Source organism: Patagioenas fasciata, chromosome 3 (genome assembly GCF_037038585.1).
Source record: "Patagioenas fasciata isolate bPatFas1 chromosome 3, bPatFas1.hap1, whole genome shotgun sequence".
NCBI lineage: Eukaryota > Metazoa > Chordata > Aves > Columbiformes > Columbidae > Patagioenas > Patagioenas fasciata.
Window position 1 is genome coordinate 85,776,331 of NC_092522.1, and position 26,946 is coordinate 85,803,276.

A 26,946-nucleotide genomic window follows, 5' to 3' on the forward strand; every position below is an offset into this window, starting at 1 on the left:
ATACTTTTGCCCCAGTTTTAGGAGCTTTGTGAATCCAATAGACCACATTTACAAGTACAAGTTATAAATTCTACATTATGTTACTCATGTTTTATAAATTTTGGACAACTATACATATACTAAGATATAAAACTCGCCATCTGTTGGCATAGAACTATCAATGCTGACACAAGGGAGGGGATATGGACATACAGCAGCACATTCTTAGGTTGTGTTAAACTGATCATGAAAGTGAAACTTGCACTTGCATTTCTAATCAACCTGATGAGGTAATCTAAATGTTCACCTCCACTGAAAGATGGAAGCCCTAGACGCTATCACTCTCAGGTGCATGTTTTCACTGTTAATCTTGTGGGAACTCCAGCTATTTTTTGCACCAGCCATGAACTAATGCAGCAAATCAACCTGGTAGAAAATGAACCATGATGAAACAAAGTACAAGTAGTTTTCTACCTTGGCCTGGTGATCTGGAAGATCCAGTGAATGTCAGGGCTTGTGTGAGAGTTTGACCCCACTACTAGAAGTAGAAGGAGGCGTAAGCAGAAGAAAAAGTGAGAAAGAGAACACATGGGTTTTTTTTACAAGACCAGGTGATTTGGTAAGTTGAGCTTCTCATGATACTGATTTGAATACAGGAGCTGATAAATTTATGTGAATGAGGTAGGTTTGTTCTTGCTTCCCCTTGTAATTAATTGTAGAATACACTCCCTCTCTTCTTTCCTGATTCAACCATTCAACATTCCATGTATCCCTGAGATGTTATATGGAAAATTTCTAATTTGAGGAATGCAAAAAGAGAGATATCCTCTGGTATTTAATCTTGTGAATGTGTGTACAATAAGTCAAATGTAATCTGTAAGTCACCTTTAACAAAGCATAAATATAAACAACAAAGTAGTGCAAATGAATATAGCACAGAAGCTACTGAGTGAATCTCATGAGCAAGATATCATTCCGAAGGAGTATCTTCAGAATCTAAGTTTATAGCAGTTTCTACTATTATTTAGGTGTTTACCTGTTGTTATTTTCTTTTTTTTTTTTTTTCTATTTCCAGGTCAGATTTTCTATCCCACTCTTTCCTTTTGCATCATAAAAGTAAATCTGGAACATAAAATATTGCAAGAAAGAAGGTGTTGGCATGTGGAATGTAATTCCCTTAATACTTCCTGATTGAGAAAGTATTATTATTTAATACAGATGTTTGTTGATTCTGTAGAACAGAATAATTTCTGATTATCTCATGATGTTCTGGATATTCTGGCACTGGGGAACGGTAGGAGACTGACCTTACCCAACCTTAACAATCTAAAAGTTTAGTCTAAGATAGTAATCTATGCTACCTCTGTAGCACATCCACCTCATTATAGGTGGATATGTTTAGAGACTGAAGTATTTCATTTTTGTTGGACAGGCATTTTGAAATGGAATAAATTTCTCTTTAGGGGTTACCTATCCTTTCTTAACACTATAGACAAAACCTGAATTATTGGGTTATATCAGACACAGTTTTAATATCAGAAAATAACCAAAATGTCTCCAGAGAAGTAGAGATCTGTTCGTGGTCATTAATCTTTTGATGGCACACTCAGTAAATGTCATACAAATTAAGACTTTTATAGTACACAAGTATCACATAGGTAACATGAACATATGGCTCTGAAAAATATTATGTAATTCACAGCACCTCACTTTATTTATCTCTATATTATTGTGTGTCAAAAAAAACCAAAAAAAAACAAAAAAAAAAGAAGTTGAAACATGACTTTAAAATAATTGTCACATTAATTGCATTAATTTCAAGTAATATGTTACATTGAGTAAAATCTAGTCCAGAATCACAGCAGGGAATTCTAGTACATACTTACTTGTCCTGTATTATAAAATGCATGTCTGTTTGTCACGGAGGCACCCCGAGGCTAATTTAAGGGACAACAGGGTCCAAAACAACTTTTATTAAACCGGTGAGAAACAGGGTTTTAGCACTCCAAAAGTGACTTAAATATAGGTTCGGGTATCAGTTGAGGAAAATTATTAAGGGGCAGCAACTAGTACAACAGGCGGTCCACAGAGTGCATGCACGTGGCTTTGCACAAAACAATGCCGGAACCACCCCCAAGTCCCAGAGGAGTACACACTTGCCTGAACACGGTGCGGGATTATTCTTAAAGAGATAAAGGTAAAGCGTACGCTCGCGATTCCGCGAGGGTAAATTTATAACACACTCACAATTCTGCGAGGGTTAATTTACTTACACGTGCAAATGTGCATGGAATACTACACGTGCTTATGTGGAAGCACGGGAGGAAAATCACTCGCGATTGTGCGAGGATAAATTTATAATACACTCGCAATTGTGCGAGGAAATAAAGTTACACTTGCGATTGTGCGAGGAAATAAAGTTACACTCGCGATTGTGCGAGGAAATAATTTAAAGTACGCGTGCAAATGTGCATGGAATATAAATACACTCGCGATTGTGCGAGGAAATAATTTTATACGTGCTTGTATTAAGCACGGGAAGTTACACGTGCATATGTGCACAGAAAGGATAAATATACTCGCAATCCTGCGAGGGGTTTTACTCACACCCGTGGCGGCAAGGCAAGCGGGGTCTCCATCCCGGGGAGGGGGGGGTCTCAGCGGCAGCATCTTCCTAGTGCTCCGAGAGACCGGCAACAATGGGCCCAGTCTCGACGAGAGTCCCGTTTTTATACTGGCTGATCAGACCTGACTGTAGGCAATCTAGAAGCTTCTCTGCACCCCCACATCGTGTGTGGGGTGCCCCTGAAGCTTCCAAACATCCCCCACACTGGTCACAGGTGCCCAGCGGCTCACTGGCGCCTCGGCACTCCCTTCTCCTAATGGCCCTGGCCAGGGTGCTCTGGGCCAAACAAAAGAAGCTGTTAGCTTCAAGTAGCAGAGAGAGGGAGATGTGCCTACTCCCTCCATGATGAAGGAGGGGGCGGGGAGAGAGGGGGATTTGCATTCTTCCACACTGCTGATTACTGGGAAATATTATAAATAAATACTTTTTGTGTGTGTGTTTTTTGATCTCTCCACTTTCTGGGTTTGATAGCACCCTATTTTTGATTTAAAGTCCTAATTAAACCTTTAGAAAGTTGTGTCATCTTATTCCGTAGCTAAGTTGGTCAGGAATTGTGATTTATTAATTCCCTACAGAAATCAAAATGCACTGTATATATAGGATGAGCAATAAAACAAACCCTCTGTATATAACTGTTACAAAACATTTTTTAGGAGCTACGATATGTTATTTGGGAATGTCCCTAACAGAAACTTTAGCAAGTATTTCTTGTATAAATGTCAGTGTCATTACCTCTGTATTATGAACTTTTGTGGCTTTAGGTATTTACATACTGCCACAAAAAAAGGCCATTTAAAGAACGCTGGGTTTTGATGAGTCTTTCTGAACGGTTAATATCACACCATCATAGAAGTTGCTCTATGTTTTACTGGTTAGTGAATGTGAAAATCGTAAGAACGAATACAGTTTTTGGAACCACAACAGTTTGCTACTAGTTGTCAAAGACGGGTGTTTAAAATCTTTCTTTTGAAGTACTGCCTTTTGCACATTGGACTTCGGAGAAAAATGATCTTTTCATTCCTTCTAGCTTGCACTTATTTGTCTTTGCTCTATACCCATCAGTATCCACTAAATCACACTTTGCAGCCATTTCTTCTGCTGTGCTGAACACTGATTGGGCAGTTTCATGTATGTGGATAGATATTCAGAAGTCAACTGAAATCAATGGAGCACAGAAAAATCACTCAGTTTCTCACTTTAGAGCCTTAGTTTGTGTTTTCTTTCCAGTTAAGTACTAATGAGTGCAAATTCATTCTGTGGAGACAACCACATGCATCCTGATAGAGAAGTTTAAATCAATATGGCTCCAGGCAGTCATAGCAGAAGTTGTAGCTTGAAGGTGCAAGCAATTAGATTTTAAGCATGTGAAAGGATTATCATCTCATTGTGTACCTTGAAGATAATCACAATGGCTTTAGCACTATTAAAAAAAAAAAATGAAAGAGAGAGAGATTATACTCAATGTCTCAATACTTTCCTGCGTATCTTTCCTCAGATTTTTACATTTCGAAAAGGCACGGTGGGGTTTTTTTCTGTGGAAAAAGACAACATCATATGTCTTGATTTTTTTTTTTTAATCGTTCTGTTTTTAAAATATTCTGTGGCTTTATTTTTTCCTAAATAATTTCCTCCCTTAACAAATAATTACTTCCGTACAAAATAAAGCAAAAGTTATCACTTGTCCTCTAAAGAAAAAAAATAAAAATAATAAAAAAAAAATCCTGATGCTGTTAAGTCAAACAGGTATTCTTAAGATATTATGAAATCCCTAATAAGTTATAGTACAATATGACATTCCTTTTAAGTTGCTGAATGTCATATCAGATTAATGGGTTGTACTGAAAATGTACTCAATATATCACGGAATTAATTCACAAAAATGAAACAAAAAATTACTTTTTCCATGAGGTTGTCAAATTTTATTACCAATTTTTGATTTTGATAATGTGAGATACAATTTGGCAATTCAATAGCACATATTGAAGTATGTCTTTTCTCTTTCAGAAACATACTGTTATATGAGTGGGGGAATCATCATTAAGACAACAAAATTACCACATTAGTGATCCAGGAATATACTGAAAGTGATCATCAATTCACCCTCCCAACCCCCTGAAGGACTGGAGGTTAAAATAAGACTTAATATGACATCATTAATTGAGGATTGGTTTAGTGGTGGTGGTGTTGGTTTGTGGTTCCAGTTGTTCACTGACCTGTCCCAGAATACTATTTGTCAGTGATTTTCATTTCAGGGAAGTATTTGCTTTTTCAGTAAAAAGGTGTCCCATCTCTAGACCATTATTATATACATATAGCTCTTGCTGTCTTCAGATTTCCTAGAACAGCATAAATTCCTTTGAGGTCCCTCCAGTAGAAACATTCAAAGGAATTCCAACAAGCCATCAACGAAACTGTATCAACGTAATTCTTTCGATTTCATTTCTAGCAAGGTTAAAACATTTTTCCTCTCTGATGGATCATGGACTCCCTTCAGTCATTCACAATTCTGCCACCTCTGGCAATAGCAACACCAATGCAGTACAGTGCTAAGAAGAACTCAGTTGTTACAGAATATTGCAATGTGTCACCTAAGAGACAGTGGCTACCCATTAAACCTACTACCTATTCAATATATTGTTGTAATCATAGGACATCTTACGAAATTCAAAGTCTGTAGTGTCATCTTCAAGGCCATCCACCATTGGGTTAAAATTTGTCTAGGACAGTAAATAAAATGTTTGAGAGTTTTTGGCACCTTCCTACTTCTGAAATGATGGGTTTTGTTTGCTTTCTTTTTAAAAAACAGTGTTATGCTGGTATAAACAGGAGATAAATATTTTTCTGGAGCTTGTACAAATATTTGGAATGAACTTTCACAACAAGTCAGGACAAATGGACCAAAGTTCAGTGGAAAAAAAAAATTCCACTTACAAAAATGGAATTTCAATATTATTTTTGTCCTGATACGGAAGAAAACAACAATCATTTGATTTGCTTCTGTAAGTTCTGCATTTCAGTTCCACATAACAGTAAGAATCATAAAATTGTAAATAGAATACTGTACAGTTTATTCTCATTTCAGTTTAAAATAATCTATATCCCATACAAACTGAATTAATAATGGTGCAAGAGTTTAACACATGTTCACCTCAGATGTGGAAAATGCAGCAGGTGGTTTGTAGAGATTAACACTTTTTGAAGGTTATATGAGTGATAATAATCATAATATGATAGCTGACTGGATGGAATGTGAAGAGGAAGCATATTATTATGCGATCATTTGCAATATCTGTACAGAATATAAAGATAGAAGACAATACAGGTGAAAATGTCATGTTATGACAGAACTTGTGATTGCAAACTGAAACTCTCCTTTAATTCTCAGTGTATTTTTTTCTTTGTCTTTCCAGCCAGAATTTCATGCACATGAACATCTATAAAACAGGTAATTAGTCTATTTGCAATTTACAAATATATTTTAATGGAGTTCTATATTTGACCACATGACAGTGTCATATGGTAAGGGTTAAAATACCAACAGGCAGGTTCAAATCAGGTTGGAATCATCAACCTTAAATAGCAGCTATCAACAGTTTGCTGTCAAGGAACTAGGAAGATGCTTGAAGTGGGTGGCCCCGTGGAGATCTGTCTTATGTCTTGTGTAATTTAATGGTTTCATTAACAACTTAGATGGCTTATCAGCCTTGACACCCAACAGTAAGTGCTGCAAACCCTTTGGAGGACAAGTTGTGAATTTAAATTGATCCTGATAAATTGATGAAATGGTCAGAAGTCTTTAAGATGGAATTGAACACAGTAAAGCAGCAAGTCTACACAGATAAAGAAAAATGCATAAAAATCTATGGTGACAATAGGCTGCGAAAAATACAAATCTGCAATATGGAGGACTAGAAGTGTGTTCAAATAAGCAACTATTGCTGTTGGAAAGACAAATGGTATTTTCTGACATGCTGCCAAGTGTGTTGCAAGCAGAAAATGAGATAAAGTACAACTATTCCTCTCTAAATAGTGTAGCTACAGAACTATATCCAGTTTCAGATGCTGTTAGAAAGCTGGGGAAAAGCTGGAATCAGGCAGAATAAAACTTCAATAGAACATACAGGACCAGGAAAGAAAGAATGGAAAACCCACAGGACTGGGTTTCTTCTGTTTTAAAACCAGAAGATTGTGTGCCTGGAGAAGAAGGAGAAATAAGTCCTGGAGATCTTATAACACTCTCCCAAGCTGAAAATGTTTCCTGTAAGAAGGATAGTGATCTTCTGTGTGCTCAATGTTCTCATTATCAGAAAGAGAAATTATAAGTTTTATGTTCAGAAATGATGGTTTATTTTAAGCATTAGGAAAACTTTAAACTTATTAGAGATGTGTTACTTGATCTTCTCTGGGAGTAAAGAGTTGGCCCAGATGATGTCTCTTTATTCCTGTGTTTCTAGGGGTGTTTCAGATTTGTATATTTTCCATTATGTCTATTTATCGTTAAACCAAAATGTAATATAATGAATATATATATATATATCTTCTTATATTTACATATAAGGTTAGAAGGGTTAACTATGTATATGCACATATTCCGAGCAATTCTTAACCAAGCTGCTGAAAAAAATAGAATTCCAAAACATTTCTAATAATTCTTATTAAATCCACCATAGTATGGATTTTTTTCCACAGTTTTTATGAGGTTTTACTCCAAGAAGCATTTTCAGGGGAAAATAGGAAAGGAATACATTTTAAAATGTCAAAGTAAGTTCGGATAATATCTTTTTATGTCCATGGTTGCAGATAGTAGAATTTTCTAATACGTGCTTTCATCTTTGTAATTCATGAAATGGCAGGAGAAAATATCAAAATAAAGATTGTTAAAAATATTCTTCTGTGTAAAATTTTTGTGCTGAAAAGCAAAGGTTTTAAAAATCACAAAACAAGAAATATCATGAAAGTTTTTCTTCCTTTACAGATTAAGCAACTCAAACACAAAGTAATTCAAAATTGCCATCAGTACTAAAACAAATGCAAAACTCAGCTTATATTAAAAAAATTGCAAGATTAGAACCAGAAATAAGATATGTATTTCTGCTCAATACTCCAGGCTTACATTAAAAGACAACAACCAAACAACAACAGTGGAAATGGGAGGAAGGATCACTGAAAAGAACCTGTTGCAGGACTTTTGGTCTCGCATGGACTGTTCTATATTTTGTATTACTCCTTGAACCTGGGATTTAATGTCAGGGACAGAGCTTAATGAAAACAATTCCTATGGCCAACCCTCTTTCCAGGGATCTCAGGATGGCAAGGAATGTATCATTGTTCTAAAATTCTAAGAGAACAAGTACACTTATGACATCTCAAAGGACCAGTATATGATTTCTAATTTGTCTTTGCCTAAGGGGTAAGACATCTACACCTGCACATATCTGGTGTGGACTTCTGCATCTCTCAGCTCTGGGCTTCCTTTCACTTAGGGTGCACTGCATGATCTTCCTGGTCCCTGGCACACAGGATCTAAGCAAGGATAATTCTAGAAGTAAATCTCATGTTTCTCAGGTCTGCTTCCCAGCTTCTCTGGAAAACCTGCTACAGTGTACATTCTGAATACTTCATCTATATCTAATGGAATTTCTCCTGCTACAACATATTGACCCTCATTATTTTGTTGTGACACCATGGTACCATCCTTGAGGAACTCGCCTCCAAGATCTTGCAGTTATCTTTGATCAAACTCAGAGCTTTCCATTTGTTTGATTTAGCTGTATGCCCTAGAGCCAAAGTCAAGAGCTTACTTATCTCCTTTATCAACCCACCAGCTTTTTCTTCATTTTTAACAGAAAAGTATAGCTGTACCCAGGAGCCAGCTAGGCCTGTCATGTGTCAGAGACTTTAGAACTGATGACCTGATATTGCATTTTTGGATTTGTGTAGGATCTGATGCCATTTTTTCCCAGCTAAATCACAGAAAGTAGTGCTTTCCCTGAGGGAAGAACAGGGTTTGGAAGTTGAAACAGGAACAGGAGAATGAATGATGGGTGAATGGAAGAACTTAGTCCTCCCTCAGGCTTATAGGCTAGGTAAATTTACTTAAATGGGTTTGTCAAAATCCAGTTTACTTCACATAGCCTGGTTCATGAGTCTTTACAAGCTAATTTTCACTGTGAATTTCTCTTTTTCTCTGCCAAGCATATTTATAAAACAACATCTTGTTCTCAGCCCCAGCAGTACTCACATACCACTTCACAAGTTGTCAAAAGCTTAGTCAAGCACTAAGAAAACCTGAACTCACGTAATTAAGTTAAACTCAGAACAAATGTTGTCAGCTTGTGTTTAGACTGAAGTTTGTTACCTCTTTCAGATAGCAAGGCCCTGAAAGCTTACTCTTTTCCCAATTATACTGTATGGTCTAAAACCTAATCGTATATATTTTTTCCTTGTAAACCTTGCTTCGACAAAGAAAATAAAGTCACTGAGGAGCTTGAAATCAGACACAGTGACAAAAAGCTGAAAAATATTTGTAATGTCTTTCTGATATCCAAAAGTGGAAAAAAAAAAAAATCTGGATAAAAGATTATGACTGCTCTCCCATTCATTCATTTATCCGTCATCCGTTCTTTTAGCCAAGTGTTTGCTGATAAATCTAATAATTTACAATGGGTTTGTTATAAACCTGGATTTCTCTGTTTGAATGCAGAAAAAAACCCCAAAATGTGTCAGACCCTAGGCCAGGGTAGAAAAAATACTAACTCTTTTTTTCTAAACTTTTCCCTAAATAACCTTCAGTATGAATACAACTGGGTTTCTGGTCGATGTTAGTCTACTATCCACTATGTTGCAATGACAGGAGTCAAATATCTAGTTTATGATATAGAGAAGGGTCTGTTCTGTGCGAGCACAGGATGCGAGCTCCACTACTCATGTTACTTTGGTGACTGGAACCTAAAGGCACCAGAAAGTGAGGAAGAATATGTTATGCTTTTTCAGTAGAAGAAGAACAGACAAATTCTCATGCAAAGGAGCTGCCTTGATACATGGAATAAACTGCCAGTTCTTAGATCATTTTTGGAAGCTAGTTTTCTTTCAGCGGTGCAGAAGTGTCTACTCTGGCCATATTTTTTTTCACTACCCTTGTTGTTCCTAATCTTGCTTACCCACAGTGGAAATTATTTGGTATATTACTCCCCTGAAAAACTCTTTGGCTTAGATTGTTTTTTCAGCCAGGTCCAATTCACCCTGAAATTGCAGAAACGTTTGTTCTGTGCACTGGAAGAGAAAGAAAGACAGAGTGAAGTCCTGGGGAGCATCAACTGCTAGTGGACTGGTGTGGAAGAGTGCTTAAGCTAGCCAACTGCTTATTTAATATTTGAAATAAAAGGACATCTCCTATTATTTTAACTGCTGGTGTCTGGCTCAATCTTTCAAGAAGCCTTTTTTCTTTCTTTTTTTTTTTTTTTAATTTTTATTTTGAAAAGGATAAATGTGAATGAAAATATCAGAGTGTTATATAAAAATGGCTTCATTATTGATCAATCAGTAAAAATAGATTTAGAACTAGAACTATACTATTCGTGGAAAGATTATATAATTTTTTTCTCTTGTGAGTAGAAGAGCAGAAACTATCTTGGCCATTGTAGTTTCAAAGCAGAATATCAATGGATTATCTGAATTGTCTGCATATTGCATCAAAAGCTGTAGTAGAACACTTCAAAAATGTTTGGAAGCAAACTTGTGCAAGCTATGGTGGCTTGAACTTTCTGACCTGCATCATGAGGACCTGAACAGCTTTCAAAAAGTCTTCTCTGAATTCATGAACACCCTTTGCCAATAAGGGCAATAAAAATTGATTTTACAGGAATGGTAAAGTGTATATGGTGATGACTCTCAGGTTAAACAGGCTCTATGCAGTATATGCTGTGTCTTCTAACGTTTCTCTTTCTCCACCATGACAGCATCAGTCACCCAGATGGAGAATATTGTTCAGTGAACAGAAGAATCTTATTATAATGACGTGTCCCATTACTTTGTAGATATTTAATTGGCATAGCAGTGATTGTGATGAATTTATCTACAGTCCATGTTTTTCAGTGTTTTTCCACTAAAATTTATAATTACTTAAGCCCTATTTAAATGAAAGTATTGTCATTTTTATGCACTTCTATTTTATATCCAGTCCATTTAAAAAATCCATAAAAACTTGTAACTTTAAGGAGTAGAAATTAAAATAAAATGCAAACTACAACAAGCTCCTAGCTTTTTTTTTTTTTTTTCATAAGAAAACAGTAACTTTATGGCTAAATGCAACACCTTTTTTTTTTTTTCCTTTCTACTTTGTCATCATTTATTAATCATCAACACAGCACTAGTTGCTCCAGTATTAACATTCTTGAACACTAGAGTCTCAGCTTGCAATGTGACACTTCCTGTTGCAGTAGGATTATACACTAGGGCAAACAGCCATTTCATTCCATTTCAAAATGGATGAACTAGCAAATCACTGTTGATAGATCAACCTCCCTTCTGTCTTAGCAACTAAACTACAAATCGTGTATTTAATAAAAAAAATATCCATCCCTCCACAAATTAATATAAAGACAGGGATAGTTTTAATGTTTTCTCATGATCAATGGAATTATTTGTAACAGGTACTATAGAAGTACATATAAACTGTTCTTACAAAAAATACAAGTTACTTTACTGGCACTCTGACTAAGTCTAACATTTCACTGTTAAGCTCCTAGGAATGCTAAGAAATTTCACTTTATTAATATGAGGCCCTCACTGTATGGAATTTCTTGACTCTCCAGTGGTAAGAAAGGATCAAGGTAATCCCCATCTGTAAAGCAGAGTTATTAATACTTTATTGAATTTTATGTTATGTTATATTAAGACCAACGTTATTTACATATTTTAATGACATATCATGAAATCTGTACTGATGATATTCTATGACGTGTTATAAATCCACCAGAATCCTGGACAGAAAATGTGGAGTGTATAAGTGTGAAGTCTGAGCAAGGGGCACAGGCAGCCCTTTCATTTACTACAGCTTGGGTGATGGAGTTGCTTCTAAGCAGAAGCTTTTATCATTATTCAAAGAGACTCTCATCTAGCAAAAAAGTTACCATCTGCTTAGACTGTAAAATATTCAGATCAAGACTGTCTCTATTTTCTCCAGTTTCTATATTTTGGTGAAACTTAATTTTTATATTTGTTTTTTCTGCTAATGATCTCGAAACTTGATCATTACCCAGACTGGCAGCTATGAATTAGCCTAATCAATACACTGTTCCTCATGTGAACATTCAAGTTCACAACTGAACTAAGCAATCACCTCTGAGGTGACAAGACACTGTTGTCCCTCTGTGCTGGATTGGGTTAACCCAACTGGTCACAATGAATATATTTGCCTTTGAAGCTCTCTTGACAGGATTTCCCACAGAAATTACTGTCCATTCTTTGTCCACTCTAGTTACTTGGAATTCAAATGTTTTTAGCAATAACTTTGAAAGAAACTGCTGTTCTTCATCTTATCTGGTTGACTTCACATATTCTGAGCAAATATTTATCTACGAAAAGTTACTGCTATAGCATTAGGTTACATTGTTAGTTTTAACAAACTTTGTTCCATGTCAAATGTAGTAAGCAAGCCTTCGAGTAAATGCTATCAAGTTCTTGCAATGATTGACCGGTATACAGCATGTGGATCACAACTTACCATTTTTATTCCATGCTTTAAAAGAGGGACAGGCAATGAAATTCCTGTTTTATTTGCATCATGCTTCCTGCATAAAGCCATACTTCAACAGAAATTTTATGTCTCCTTTTCCACGTATGTTTGTTATTTCTATTTCACTTATTGTTTAAATTTTTCAGTACCTTCCATGTATTGTGTCAGCACGTGTGAAATTATCACTGATATTTGATTTGAATGATATCCTGTATTCCTATAACCATACTAATTGCATTGTTGTATAACTGGAATACTTATGCTTTGTTTTGTCTTTAAAATTAAAAACAGAACAAAATAAAACAAAACACAACAACAAAACCCCACAAACAAAACACCATCCTTCATTACTCATCAGATAGTATTTCAATGTCAAAAAAGTACAGATACTGATATGAACATATTCCAAGGAATAATATTTAGCAGATACTGATACTGTGGTAGTTGCACATCCCCCTGAGATCCAGACCGGGGCAGCTGATGGCCCCTTTGCACCATTTGTGCCCCATTGTGCCTGTCCCCAGGTACACATCTGGGGTGGTGCCAAGGTGCTGACAGTTACATCCTCCCCTACCCTGGGGCAGGGTGACTTCACCTCAACCCAACTGGGGGGCCAGGAGGGGTGGGACCCTCAATTGATTGACAGGGTTCTCAAAAAAGGAGGTGCCCAGAGAACCTGAGAAGTTTCTGGACTATATTGTAATGCCTACATCCAGATCTGACCAGGCTATAAAATGGGGTTCACGCTGAAGACCCCCTTGGAGTGGTCTTATCAGAGCAATGGGTCTGTGAACTGAAGCCCTCCCCTTAGACTGGGACATCATTTAAGGAGACTTCCTGGGACTGAAAATGCCTCACCTCCTCTCATGGTGAGCAGTTATTTACTGGTTATATCCTTGAATGAGTCCTTGCCTAATCCAGGCAAGCGTGAGCCCTCTCCTAACCCAGGCAAATGATTATTTCTTCTGAGTATTTGTGTGTAAGAGGCCTCTGTTTTTGTTTCTCCTGAGTGAATGTGTGCACAATGTGGATCCTCATTATTCTTATGTTGTCGTACCCCAATAATCTCTTCAACCTGTATGAAGATAAAGTACGAATCTGTATTTTATGTTGTCAGATTGCAAAGTAATTGTATAAAACTGGTTTCTGGTCAGATGTCATAATTTTTGGACTGATTTTTAAATTGCTTTGATGTTTGTCAATATTTTTTATTTAAATCTTTGTTTTAGAAGAGGTCCTGAAAATGAAAACATTTACAAATTAAGTTACTAAATGAATGCATTTAATCCAAGAAATATAACATCTAAACAACAAAAATGTACGTTGCTTTCAATAAATAAGGTGTTTTTTCAGATTACCTTCATTTCTTTCTTGTACTTTTTTCCTTTAGAGTGATATAAAGAACAGCCCAATAAATAAAATATTCTCCTTTTCAAATTCTTTCCTGCTCTGATTTAAAGCATTCCATGACTTCATCGGCTACAACTGCTATATGCAGTACGTGACGGCCTGTATACAGTAATTAAGAGGGGTAGGCGACTTTCAAATTAAAAGGAACAAGAACCTTTTTGCAACATATTCCCCGAAGTGTTTATAAAAGGAGAAAACTCTTACATTTACACTGGTACAAATTGTGTAGACATCTAGTATGGCTATATCTACTGGATTTTGTAGATCGTAAAACCCTCTCCTCCTGATTTTTGTAAGACATTTCTCAGCTTCATAAATTCCTGCAAGTTGATCCACATATTTTGTAACTACCTATTGCTTTTAATTATAATTTTTATTTCTGCAGTCCTTTAGAGACTCAACGTGGAAACAGGAACTAATGAAGTGTCTATAAACAAAACAGTATTGAAAACACAGACATGGTCTTAAAAGTCAAAGGCATCAATCTTGCAAAGACTTATGCGTGTTTTTAGCTTAATGTGTCATGAATAAAGCCAGGCCTATGCTATAATGTTCTGTGAACACAGCTCTGTCAGCTTGGAATGGAGAGAAAAATCTCGCCCCAGCTAACACTCATGCCAGAAAATCTTACTGTAGACTCAACTTTCCTGACAGAGCTCGATGTATGTCATGGGAGGACATGTCACAGCTATGCAGAAAGAAAAACTCTTCTGTCAGTTGCTGCTGATTTTCCATTTAAACATGTTGGGAGCATGTTCTTAGTTTCGTTTCACATTTTCTTTCAATTAAGAAAAATGTAAACAAGATAATAATGATATTTCACTGCAAAATGAATTTTTAAAGTTTGATATTACTTCAGATTTTTCCTTTGTTATAAAACAAAAAAATTTAAAAAGAACATGACATTTATGAAAAGTGTATCACTTTAATAAGGAATAGTAATTTTCACAATTTGCAATGAAATTGTCACATGCTGACCAACATCAGTGTGACAGTAATCACTAACTACACACTGCACTTTCACATATTTCTGTGTAATATATATATATATATATTTTTTTTTTAATAGAAACCCATCAAGGTCAGGGTTTTTGTTTGCAGATAGTAAATTTAAAGTATTAAAAATGCGTATCATTCCCTAAAATTTTGTTCTTAGAAGTGGTTCAGAAATAATCTGCAGGTAAAACTAGCATTTAATTAATAAAAAATTACTGAAATTAAGACCAATACCATTACTAACTTGACTACTGTATTCCTAATAGTACCAAACAAGAGTCATTCTTGTGCAAAGAGCTTTTCACAAACTCCTTGTGTTCTAACTCCTGCAGTGAATAACAATTTAGTAAATGAATATCTTTATTTTCCTGGTTAGGTGTGATCAGAGATTGCTCTGTCTGTACTTTATTTTATCCCAATTTGTTCTGTATAGATTCCTATTGTCACAGACCTTGAGGATCTTCCAGTGAAATACTAGAATACAAACAGGTAGTATTTTATGTGTTTTTAATATACATTCATGTACGTATAGATACATACACATATATGTCTCCACTTTTACTGTGAAACTAAAGATACAACATTGTATGTATGCACCAATCTTGAGACAGGAAGATTTGGTAGGGAAGACTGTTAAAACCCAAAACCCATGAAGCAATTTGCCCCAGTTTCTGAATAACTCTGGAGCAAACTGTTTCTTCTATCTGTGTATTAACTTTGTTTTAGAACTTGTGACTTAGTATGGTACTTGCAATTTCAAGTGCATGACCAGCTGTCAGTTAAGTTGCAGACAGTAGACTTTACCTCAATTAAATCAACACAGAAGAATTGAGCTAGCAAGACACTCAAGTACTATTTTTCCTGTGGTACAAAAGCAGATGGTTCTGCAAATCCTTCATATCTGAATTCTTACAAAGACAGACTAAGAAGTTCTTAAGTCCCCATTTGGCCTAGACAAACATCTGTAGAGTAAAATGGTCTTTAGGTAAATTTTCCAAGAACAGTTTAGTTTTCCAGAAAGATAAGATAGTGAATCAACAAATGCAGAGGAAGGACCAAAAACTGTTTAAACATAGGGACTCATTCTGAAAGATGCGTTTACCTGCATGTCATTGAGCAAGTAACTGGATTTTGCTTCGAAAGATTTCTTTATTTTCCTGTGTACCTATTTTAATTGTAAATATCTATGTATCTGAGTATCAATCTATCATTGCACACTTTCCCTACATATTCTTAGATGTTCGCACTGCAAACCAAAAATAAATAAAAAAGGCTTCTTGGTCTTTCCCTAGTATAGGCTAGCCACATGTTTAAGCACCAAAGCTTCTTACACATCCTCAGCAAGAATAAATCAAACAGTGTTTCTGAGACAGCATTCCAACCGCTGTCTTGATCTACCTCTTGCCACTATATGTCCTGAAGAACTCTGTAACACTGGTCTATATGAGTGCGCCATAATAGCCTGCTCCCTACTGTGTTGGTTTTGGGGATTTTATTTCTGGTTTAGGGTTTTTTTTTTCAGTAATTTTTCATGACAGCTTCTGTTTTAAGCAGATTTACTGCAGTAATATGGTGCCCTGGTGGTGCCCAGCAGATTTGTTTTGTCAATAACTGAAAGATATAATAGTAACCTGCTAAGCATCTGCTTGCTCAGTGATTTGAGCTGTAGAGTAGCTGTCCTGAAATTGTCCTGGCTGGTTGCAGTCCAATAGCACTGTTTGCAATTGCTGTTGTTATTGCTGCCGTTATTACTATAGGGTGAAGTTCACTCTGATGCAGAGGACAGCACAAGGTCAACTTGTTTATGAAATCCTAGATCAGCCTTTTCTGACACTATTAAGGGAGACTTAAATTGTGCACAGCTCTTGTACTTTCTCCTTACATAGAATTGACTGTAGCCCATGTTAGGAATTTTCTAGGATTTTAAATCTGTGAAAAACTGGTATGATTTTATTAAGAAGAACAAAGTAATGAACAAAGTTTAGTATTCTGTACAATTCTATAAAAAATAGTAAGAATTTTAAACCAGGGTTAAACCTGTTCCTGATTGCACATGAGAAAACACCTAGCAGAAATAAAGCACAGACACAGGGAAACTAAGAAAGCAAGAAACAATCCAGCAATTCTAAACCAAATTCAGCCTCAAACCCTCAAAAAAATAGCTTGAAAAATTATACAGTTTTCCCTAAGCAAGAGACAATAGAGAAAGCAAACTCTAGATGCATTAATTTAACTATCTTAATGTTACCTGAAATATCTTGCAAATCATAGGATAAATAAATAATAAAGAGAACAAAACCAGAAAAATCCTAAGCCAAAGCAATTGACCAAATGACCAAACAAACAAAACCCCAAACACATCCCCCCCCCAAAAAAAGGAAAAGCAAAACGAAACAAAAAATAAGGAAATTTAGATAAATTATTAATAGCAGTGGGCTGAAATACAAAACTCGTACATAACAAATAGAAAACTACTGTTCTTCTAAGCAATACCATTGGCTAATGGTAAGTCAGACTCTCTCCTCTGCTTTGTCTATTGTCTCCATTCTATGAGATATGCCATTGAAAATGTTATTTCTATATTTACTGAGTGCATAGTTTATTCTGGGTATCTATCATCTCTTTCAAACAAGCAATACCCTACACGTGCACAGTCTTTATAGGTCAATGGCACTGGGTTTTATCCATCTACATTGCAAATTACATTTTATGTGTGGTGTTGTAGTTTCCGTTTGTTTTCTTGCCTGAGGCATACTCAGAAGTGGTATGGCACTGAAGTGATATCAAAATGAATGTTTAGATACCTTCTATATTTTTCATCATCTGAATCTCTTTAATGTTTTTAGTACGAAAGAAACCAAATTATATTACCAGAACTGCAGCTATTTTCTTTAAGTTTCCAGTGCTCACCTTCAGTTAATATGTCTCATTTAAAATTACTGACTTGAGCAATAGGCCTAGTAACAGATTTTGCATTGTTCAAGTTGTATTTTAACTTTATTCACTGCTCATTAAAACAAACAAAGAAACAAAGAAACAAACAAACAAACACTGCATAGGTTTTTCAGAACTGCTATTTCAATTTATGTTTGTTTGTTTGTTTTGAGGGGGGGGAGTTGATACTCACTTTGAGAGTAGAAAGTGTCCATTCTGCCATATTGAATGCCAACTGCAATGAACTCTTGAAAGACATGAAAGATGAAGTAAGAACTACCCTACAAGCATTACATTAGACAAATGTTTAGTCAGATTCAGACAACATAACCTGGAGGTCTTAAGTACATGCGCACAATATGGATATATTGGATCCTGAGCTGCCTGGACCTCTTCAGCCTGACTTAAGTACATTTTTAAGTATATGACTTGTGCTTATCTGAGTAAAATCAGAGTAGCATCAGCTGCTAGAGGTATGTATATGAGACTGTAACTTTATATTTCACATTCCTGCTCTTTTTAATATGCTTAAGTTTTCCGTTCTATGTTCTATTATCACTGGAAAATAGCAAATTGTATATTCATAAGATCAGGCTATGTTAAGTATGCATAGTAGAGAAGAATAGAAACATTTAGTTAAATGTCAAAGCATACTCTCCATGTTCAATATGCAGTTTTCATAATAAAGGGAATCCATTTCTACCTGTCTTACCTGTAAGATATGCTTTTTTGTTGTGATCTCATTGTGACCTTTCTGCTCCGAAGTTGTAAGCAAACTATATTGTCACAGCCACACCAGCTATGATGTCTTATAAAGTTTGTTTCAGTAAATACTGGAAAAAATCTCACAAACAGGTATTTTATTTTGGAAACAGTAGAGTGATTACACAAAAGTGGTAACTCTAGCAACATACCATGAGATATTGCTACATTTTTACAAGATAACTGTACTTATGTCTCCTCTGTTGATCTCTCTGGGTTATTTGAGGGAAGAGAGGTGTTGCTCCTTGCTGTTTAATAATTGTTTCCTCTCTCTTCAGATGGAACAAAAGTGGACTCCCTTAAGTGCATAGATATGTTTTCATTTTTAGGTATAATTTTGAGGTGAGGGTGAGACTGCTGAAATATTCAATGTAGGGAAGCTGTCCAAGAGACTCCTCCTTTAGAAAGTACATTCATTTACAATTTTTGAAAGTATACAAAAAACGCACAAATTTTTATGAAGTTTCTCATATATATGTTTCATGCATGCATTATTTCAGATAGATTTTGATCTCATCTATAAAGTATGAGATCACAGTTAGTTAAGGAATGACTTGGCATGAAGTTCCTGATGCTGTAGAGTTTTAAGAACAGATTAGTCAAAAATTTGCCAGATTACCTTTGTTTGTGCATCTGTATTTCTTGTTTCAGCTAGTTCTCTGAAGAACCAAAAGTTCCCCAGATTGGGAGATTGTTCTGTTTGTGATTGTTTTGTGATTGTATTTGTAAATAGCCCAATTTAAAGGGTTTCAGAAATGGCTGATTTTCCACGTGGTTTTCACTGTTCCAGGTTTCAGGTGCTTGAATCGGGATCTAAGAATCAGATTTTGATGAAATCTCTCAATCAGAGCAAACTGCTTTTCATTCTTCAAAAGAAGAGAGTCTCTGTATGACACATTTCAGCGTCGGCAGGGCTTCTGTCTTTAAACAACTCTACTACAGTATTCATCATATAAATATTAGGTCCTGGCAAACTGACCAACTAGCCTGGGATATCAAGAAGTCATGAAACAAGCCTCAAACTACCATAGAAATTGCAGACTGAAAAGAGCAATATTTTTAATCTTATCCTTCATCTTGTTTACAGGTAACTACTCTGTATGACTCTATGGCTCCTTTAACACACATTTTTAAGCCAGCAAGTAACAACTTAATAGACATCTCACTTTTCAGAATTTCTTCCTACACATTTTGTTGAGAGAGACACTGGTTCAAGACATCAATATCCAGAGAGTAAGAACAATCAAGTACTTTTGTGGTGGCTAATAAGTCTTTAGAGCATGAACAAGGAAAAGAAGAATGGATTAACTGTATCTTACTGTCCCTTTAGTCCACTGAAGTTTCTAGGGTAAGAAACTCCACATTTGACAGTAAGTTGTAGACTGTGGCCTGAGGGAAATAAATGTCTCTATTTGATCATCACCATAGCCCTGATTTAGTCTCCAAATGCTGCATCTGCAGAGTATAAATAGCACCATTGGCCTTGATGTATATCTATAAAGTTTTAACTGTGCATTTAAACTGCAAAATTATGAGCTGCAGAACTTTAAGTAGTGTCATCTTAGCTCCCAATGACATATTCTATGAGATTGTAAGAGACAGTGTGTTTTCCAAGCAGTTAAGTTTATTCATAATTGGAAAACAATTCTGAATCATTTCCTCAATGCAATGATGTGCAATGTTGGAGGTTATAAATGAGTAATTATCATATCACATCCAGTGAATTATAGATTTTAACTGACAGAGAAATAGATTTCTAATTGGCTGTTAAGTATTTCAACAAATAACTACAAAGAGAGACAAATGCTTACAGAAAAAAGTTTTATTAATACAACATTGCATATTCAAGTAACATTTGAGTGCTTTCTTCTAAGTAACTGTGTAGACAGGAATTAGAAACAAGTGTGTATTCTGGTTAATTTCTATATTGGCTAAAAAAAATCAGTTTGTAAAAACAAACAAAACCAACCAACCAAACAAAACATACCAAACAAAACAAACAAACAAACAACAACAACGCCAAACAAAAAACTATGGTAATTGGTGAATGTAGTTAAAAGTATAGGAAAAGAAATCGTCCCTGAACACTTTCATAATCCTGATGTGACATCTTAACTGACCCATTCAGAAAGCTCTGTAATAGAGTACAATAAATTGACATGGTTAAACACTAGGGTGACAGATCCTTAGATACACATCGGTATACATGCAGTACCTCCTGTGAAATTTTCCTTGACTGTGTAGTTAAGGAATTTGAATTTATTACAGAAAGTAGATTTATATTATATGGAAGTCTCTCTACTCATGTCCTGGCCAGTCTCTCCTCAAGGGATATTGCAACACTCATGGGCCATCTATTACATAGGCAATATAGTGAAACATCAAGCAAAACACAGGACACTTAGCTACTGAGAAATTCTCGCTGGGATTTACAGGAAACTTCTTTAGATTTTATTCACATAGGAATGCCAAGAATATATTGTCACATACAAAAGGTATTTTGGGAGCAAAAATATCCTTATTTTTTATTGTTGTGCAATCAATTCTTCCAAGACACTAGGAAAACTCATCTGGACATAGAAGATTGCTTCAGAGAACTTTCATGATATACTAAAAAATTCTCAGTAGACATGGAAAGAGGTTGAAAGCATTGGAACAGATTATTTGACTCACCAGAAAGACTCTGCCTGCAATGTGTTACACAGACTCAGCCTGTTAAATCCCAACTGGCTCTTTAATATGTGGAATACCTACAACTGAAATGAAAAATAACTTTTTTTTTTTTCTTTCTTAAAAAAAATCTGGCAAGCTTTTCTTTTTGCTTTCCCCCTCTTCAGTGAGCAATTTATCCCTTTAGGACCAGATTATAATGGTCTTCGTATGTGGTTGTAGCTTTAGGTAATTTGAGAGAGGCCAGTGCAGTATACAGACAATTGTTATTAGCAAGATTTCACCAAAAAATGTGCATTGTATTCATGCTGTGTAATCTGCCTGTTTAATCTTTACATAGTTATTTGGTGTAAATATTTGCAATTTCTGAAAGCCACTTATCTAAGATCTAGACTTTTCGCTTTGCAGCATTGCTACAGTAGCCATAAATGGAGGAGACTGAAGTGGAATTCCAAACTTAGTTTAAATGGGAAGGATTAACAGAAAGCAGTTTCTGTGTGGCAGCCTTCATTTACATTCTGGCTTGCTACAGGAAGGATCTGTAGATCATTCATATGTATTAGATTTATCATTATTAGTTCAGTAAACCTTGGGTTGAAAAAAGTTTGAATTAGATTATCATATAATTTTGCCGCAGTTATTAATTGATAAACTTAATATTTCTACTCTATGAGCATGATCCTATACATATTTTGTCCTGGCTTAATCAACATGTGTAAGTAGTCTTAAATAACTGATTGCAGATTTTTTCCAAGTAAAATGAGTCACATGAAAGTTCTGTTAAGAAATGAATCTTTGAATATACTGAAACATATTTTCTAGAAATAGTATGCCTATGTAAGAAATCCTTAAGCAAGTTTTTAGTTGCCCTCCTGTTTACTTCAGTAGCAAGTACCTTTTATTTTTCAACAGAAGACAGTGATTTTTATTTATTTATAATTTTTTTTGTTTTTCAGGACAAAGAGATTTCAAATATTTACGAATAGATCTAAAAAAAAGGAGTCTTGTCGCCTTTATGTGAACTCATAATATTTCAAAGCAAAAAAGCTTTCTTCCCTCAATCACCTCCCCGATGTGGTGGGAAAGACTTATTCAGAGGTCAATAAATATCTTCATAATAAAACCAATGTCTTTTTTAACGGAAAGAAGAAGATTGATTCAAACACCAAAGTTCCTTAAGCTTGTTCATTGATTGAAGATTACATTGTATAGATTGAGTATTTTACCTGACCTTAGTTAAGTACCAGAGTACGGAGTAGGAGATAGTTTTCAGCATCAGACCTAGGTCAGAAAACCTAAAAGCAATTTTGTATTCTCAGTCTATGCATCACCTGAGTTACGTGCTGGGGTGACACTTAAAGTGACTTCAGCTGCTTCTTCTGTTCTATGTATGTCCTAATTTCCATGAAAAATAAATCAAGATGAATACTCCTAACAGAAGGCTGTGTATAAACTAGAGCCACCTACTCTGGGCAACCTGGGGATCAGGTCACTATAAGTCTCCTAGTATGCCACAGATAAATTTATGAGTTTATTGCTGCATAGAAGATAATGTGTTTCCATATTAGAAAGCACCATTCTACATTCAGATATACTAGTGTAAAGTAATGAAGTCCCCTGTGGTAAATGTCGATCAATACCTATTCCAAGGTCAAAGTACAACCAGCAGTTCTGTCTAAGGAATTCAAAGCACAGAATCAATTCCCTTCCATTTGTTTCAGTGCTTCTTTGTGGTTTTTTTTGGTTTTGTGTTTTCTTTTTTTGTTTGTTTTGTTGTTGTTGTTGCTTTTGTTTTTGTTTTTTGATTTTTTTTTTTTTTTAGTGGATTCTAAAGGATGTTTATCAGTCACGATGAAACTTAGTGTGAACTTCCTGTATGGCCTAAAACACTATTCAGTAGTCCCCATGTGTGTATTTGGGTGTGCATACATATGTCCATGTAGAAATACCAAGTGTGGCATGTGGGTTAAGTTGATTTGTAAGCTTTTATTTCACCACTGGTTGATTTATTGCAAACAATTATTAAAATATTAGTACTAATTACAAAATGTGCAGCACTTCATACTATGCTTCTGCATTGTTCCTCGTAATTCATGTAAAGTTCAATTGCATGTGCAGATAGCTGATGAGACAATCAGATGAGGTAATTCAAGACAGTTATTACTTTAATGGGCAAGCAGTAAGGGTTTATCACACTAGCAACATTAATATCATATATAAATGTATGAATACATATATAGAAAGACAGCTTTGTTTCATTTGTTATACTATAAGATGTATTCTTACATGTTTGTGAATGCATATGTACTTAAAGAGAGCTCATGGGTCATTACTGGGATTTTGATTAATTTAATATTAATTATGGGAATTTCTTTCAGAACACTACTTTGAAATGAAAAAGCATCAGGACCTCAAATGAAATGTGTTCTTGTTCACATCAGGTAACATTTTGTCAAATTACTGTACAGAACATGGGGCAAATTTTAATTCTGATGACAGAAAAGTGCAGTTCTGCTTCAGCAATGAGTGAATACATCTGTAGCTGCCTTTGCTCAGCAGAACTCTACTCTTTCAGACAGGATAAGTGAAGTCAGATTCTAACCCAGGCTCACTAATATAGTTGAACCATCTCAGAATATACTTAAAGTCAGTGCTAAGTAGGCAGTTTCCCTTAATGTTATGTGAGTGTTCATTGCAAGGTCAGATACACCATTCTAATGACCCAGGGCACATTATAGGTCACAGGGTCCAGAGAGATGCTGTTGGAATTGCAATGAAATTGCCATAACCAATACAAAATTAAATTATTATGTCATACACATATATCTCCATTTATTTGCTTTGTCTAGTGTAATCACAACTAAGGAATGAGTGTTTTTTAATGTATTTTCAAGGTCGCACCATGTACTTGTTTCCCCTGAAATGGCTATAAATTTGCTGAATGCACCCTCATGAGCTAACATTAGATAACAAATAGACTCTGGGGTAATCTAAGATCGTACACTTAGTTTCTAATTCTGTATCTTGACTCTTAAAATTACTTTACTTTCTGTAGTATATAACACTATGAGAAAACATCTAGACAGGCCACAAATATAGCACATACAGACACGCAGAGCAGTAATCTCTTTCTCTACTGTGTTCTAGGTGTATCCATATACACATATATAGAAAACCTACAATTAGAAATTCAGTTAGAAGAATGTTTGTTTACTTTGTTCACAATTGGGTAAATTTCTGCTCAGCAGTAATCTAAGAATTTAAGAACCACTGTGAATGAGGAAATAATTTTATGATTGATGAAGTCACAGAGACTATTAAAAAAAAAAAAAAAAAAAGGAAAAAACAACCAAACCAAACAAACAAACCAACCAAAGAAAACAATGACAACAACAAAAAAACACCATTTGTTTTTCTTTCCACAAAGTTGAAGGTGCTATATCACTGTGACACCAAGGTAAAGGTGAGTGAAGAATCACATTTTCATTTAAACACTATTCATCCGAGGGTACAGGCCTATGCTGTATGCACCCTCCTGGAGACCTCAAATGAAAAGGTCTTCAGTATCAGTTCTCACACCCTGCTTTGAGGTCAATGAGTGTTATTCTCCCTCTTCTAAATAAGTGCAAATGGCAACATGGAGAGGTTAATTAATTTAACACTATCAATCCAGTTAGTGGCAGAAGAGTGAATAACCTCTGAGAACTCTGGTTTTTTGGTTATCTGTTCTCTGGATCTCAGCATAAAATATCTTTAGTTTTTTTAAGTGTCTTTTAATTCAAATGACAGTACAGGGAATACTACAATGATCCTTTGTATTTCAGTCTTCATTTCTAAAAAAGAAGAGCTCTTAAACTCTAAACAATTATGTAAATAAATTAAAAATTTATGTTAAAATTTTGATTTCTTAACACATAGAAAAGTTTTCATGTATTTGTTTTCAGGATCAAAACCTCAAGGCCTAACATGAAAGGGAAAGTCTCTCAGAATTAGTTTGATCTTGCAATGAAGAGTCAGATATTTCAGCCCTTGTTCAGAGGATGTCTCCAGGACAGAGCAGGACTATGCTGTATCAGGAGGCATCTCCAAGTAGCTGGATTTTTTTTGTGTACTTAGAAGGCTGCAACAACTGCCACTGCTAGTGAATGAAGTATACTGGAAAATTAATACCGTGCAGTATGCTGAATAATGACCTTATTTTAATTGCACATTGTTGGCATCAATCCATGACAGTATTAACTTCTAACACCATTACTGACTATCTCAAACTGGTAGTGACTGATACTTTACAGCAGGCTTATGGGAAATTATGATAGTGTCCACATCAACAAGCTCTGTGCTCAGTAAAACTAATACTACAATCTTTCCGAAGCTTCTGGTAGTAGAGGAGATGTCTATGTAAACCTGTTTTCTAATTAGATCTATATTAGGACTCACTTTTCACATCATCTCTCATCCCTAAAATGTGGAAGACTGATTATAAGGTCATTATTATTTCTCTGTTAGGCTCAAAGTTACTTAGCTGCATACATGTAGAAGTGCCATAGATGAAGCCTACCCAAAAGCATTACTCAGACAGATAAGACCTCCACTACATCTGCCCAGTTCTGACAGATTGACCTTCTTAGATCTGGAAAACGAAGAAGTGATAGAGGAACTTTGTTGTGTGGTTGTTGCTTACTTTACCTACCCTGCAACACAGATGAACTGGGAGATCAGAGTCTGATGGAAAGCCCAGTGACAGTCAGTAATTGGCCTTAGATATGATGAAAGCCAAAGAGTTTGTCCAAGCTTCATGATTAACAGGATCATTATTGTTTTATGATGACAATCTATACAGAAAATAACACATAGTTGGGATAATAGCCACCTGGGTGTCAGGTGGCATATCCAGTGGTGCAGAGGAAGTGGCATCGCTGGATGAGGGATCCAAACCACCCCCCTCATGAAGGCTTGAAGTGAGTGTTCCCTCCCCTGGGGATACTCTGGGTGCTACTAGTCCGCAGTGGATAGGGGGCAGGGGGTACGAGTGTTTTGTGTGTGTTGTAGAATAAGAATCTTGGAATAGAAACAGCTCTCCATCCATGGTGCCTGTCCTGGTCATTAGGCTTTAAGCTGTGCATCACTGGTTCGTATGGTTTCATCCTGGCAACACCAGCTAAATTCCCCTGTGACAAGAAATCAAAGAGTAAAGTCTTTCAAAAGTGCAAGGATATAAAGCCAAAGCTAGAGTCCAAATGGTTTGAGAATGGAACTAAGAGTAGTAAAAGTAATACTGCTATACCAGAAGATATTTACCACCATATCAAGAGATCTTCTACTTTCCTATGAGCAGGATGTGAAATCTTTTTCTACAGCACATCCTTTCCTTGTTGAACTGTTATGCACAAAAATAAAGTGTCAAATAAAATGAAATAAAACGTCAAGTGCATATATTAAATACGTAATTCTTAAACAATTGAAGCACTTCAAACTAAATAATAAAATGAAATCAAATCACGTGTGACTTTCCACTTCATGCATATTTGTCAGCTGAAAACCACTTGTCAGTATTGCATACTTTTAATGGCTGGGACCCAGTTGTGGTGATTTAAAGTTCTTGGATTCTTAAGATACATGTTTTCTCATTGACAGTTACCTGGTTAAAGTTTAATTATCACACATGAATAGTAGGTAAATGTTTCAGAACTTTTAATGTTTCTCTGTGGCACTGATTTTTTTCTAGTTCCGTGGAGTGTGTGGATCTGTCACTGCAGATTTTCTATGTTGTACTCAGTTCAGTTTAATTCTTCCAGCTTGAGCTTGGTATATGCAGAGCCGAATATTAAACATG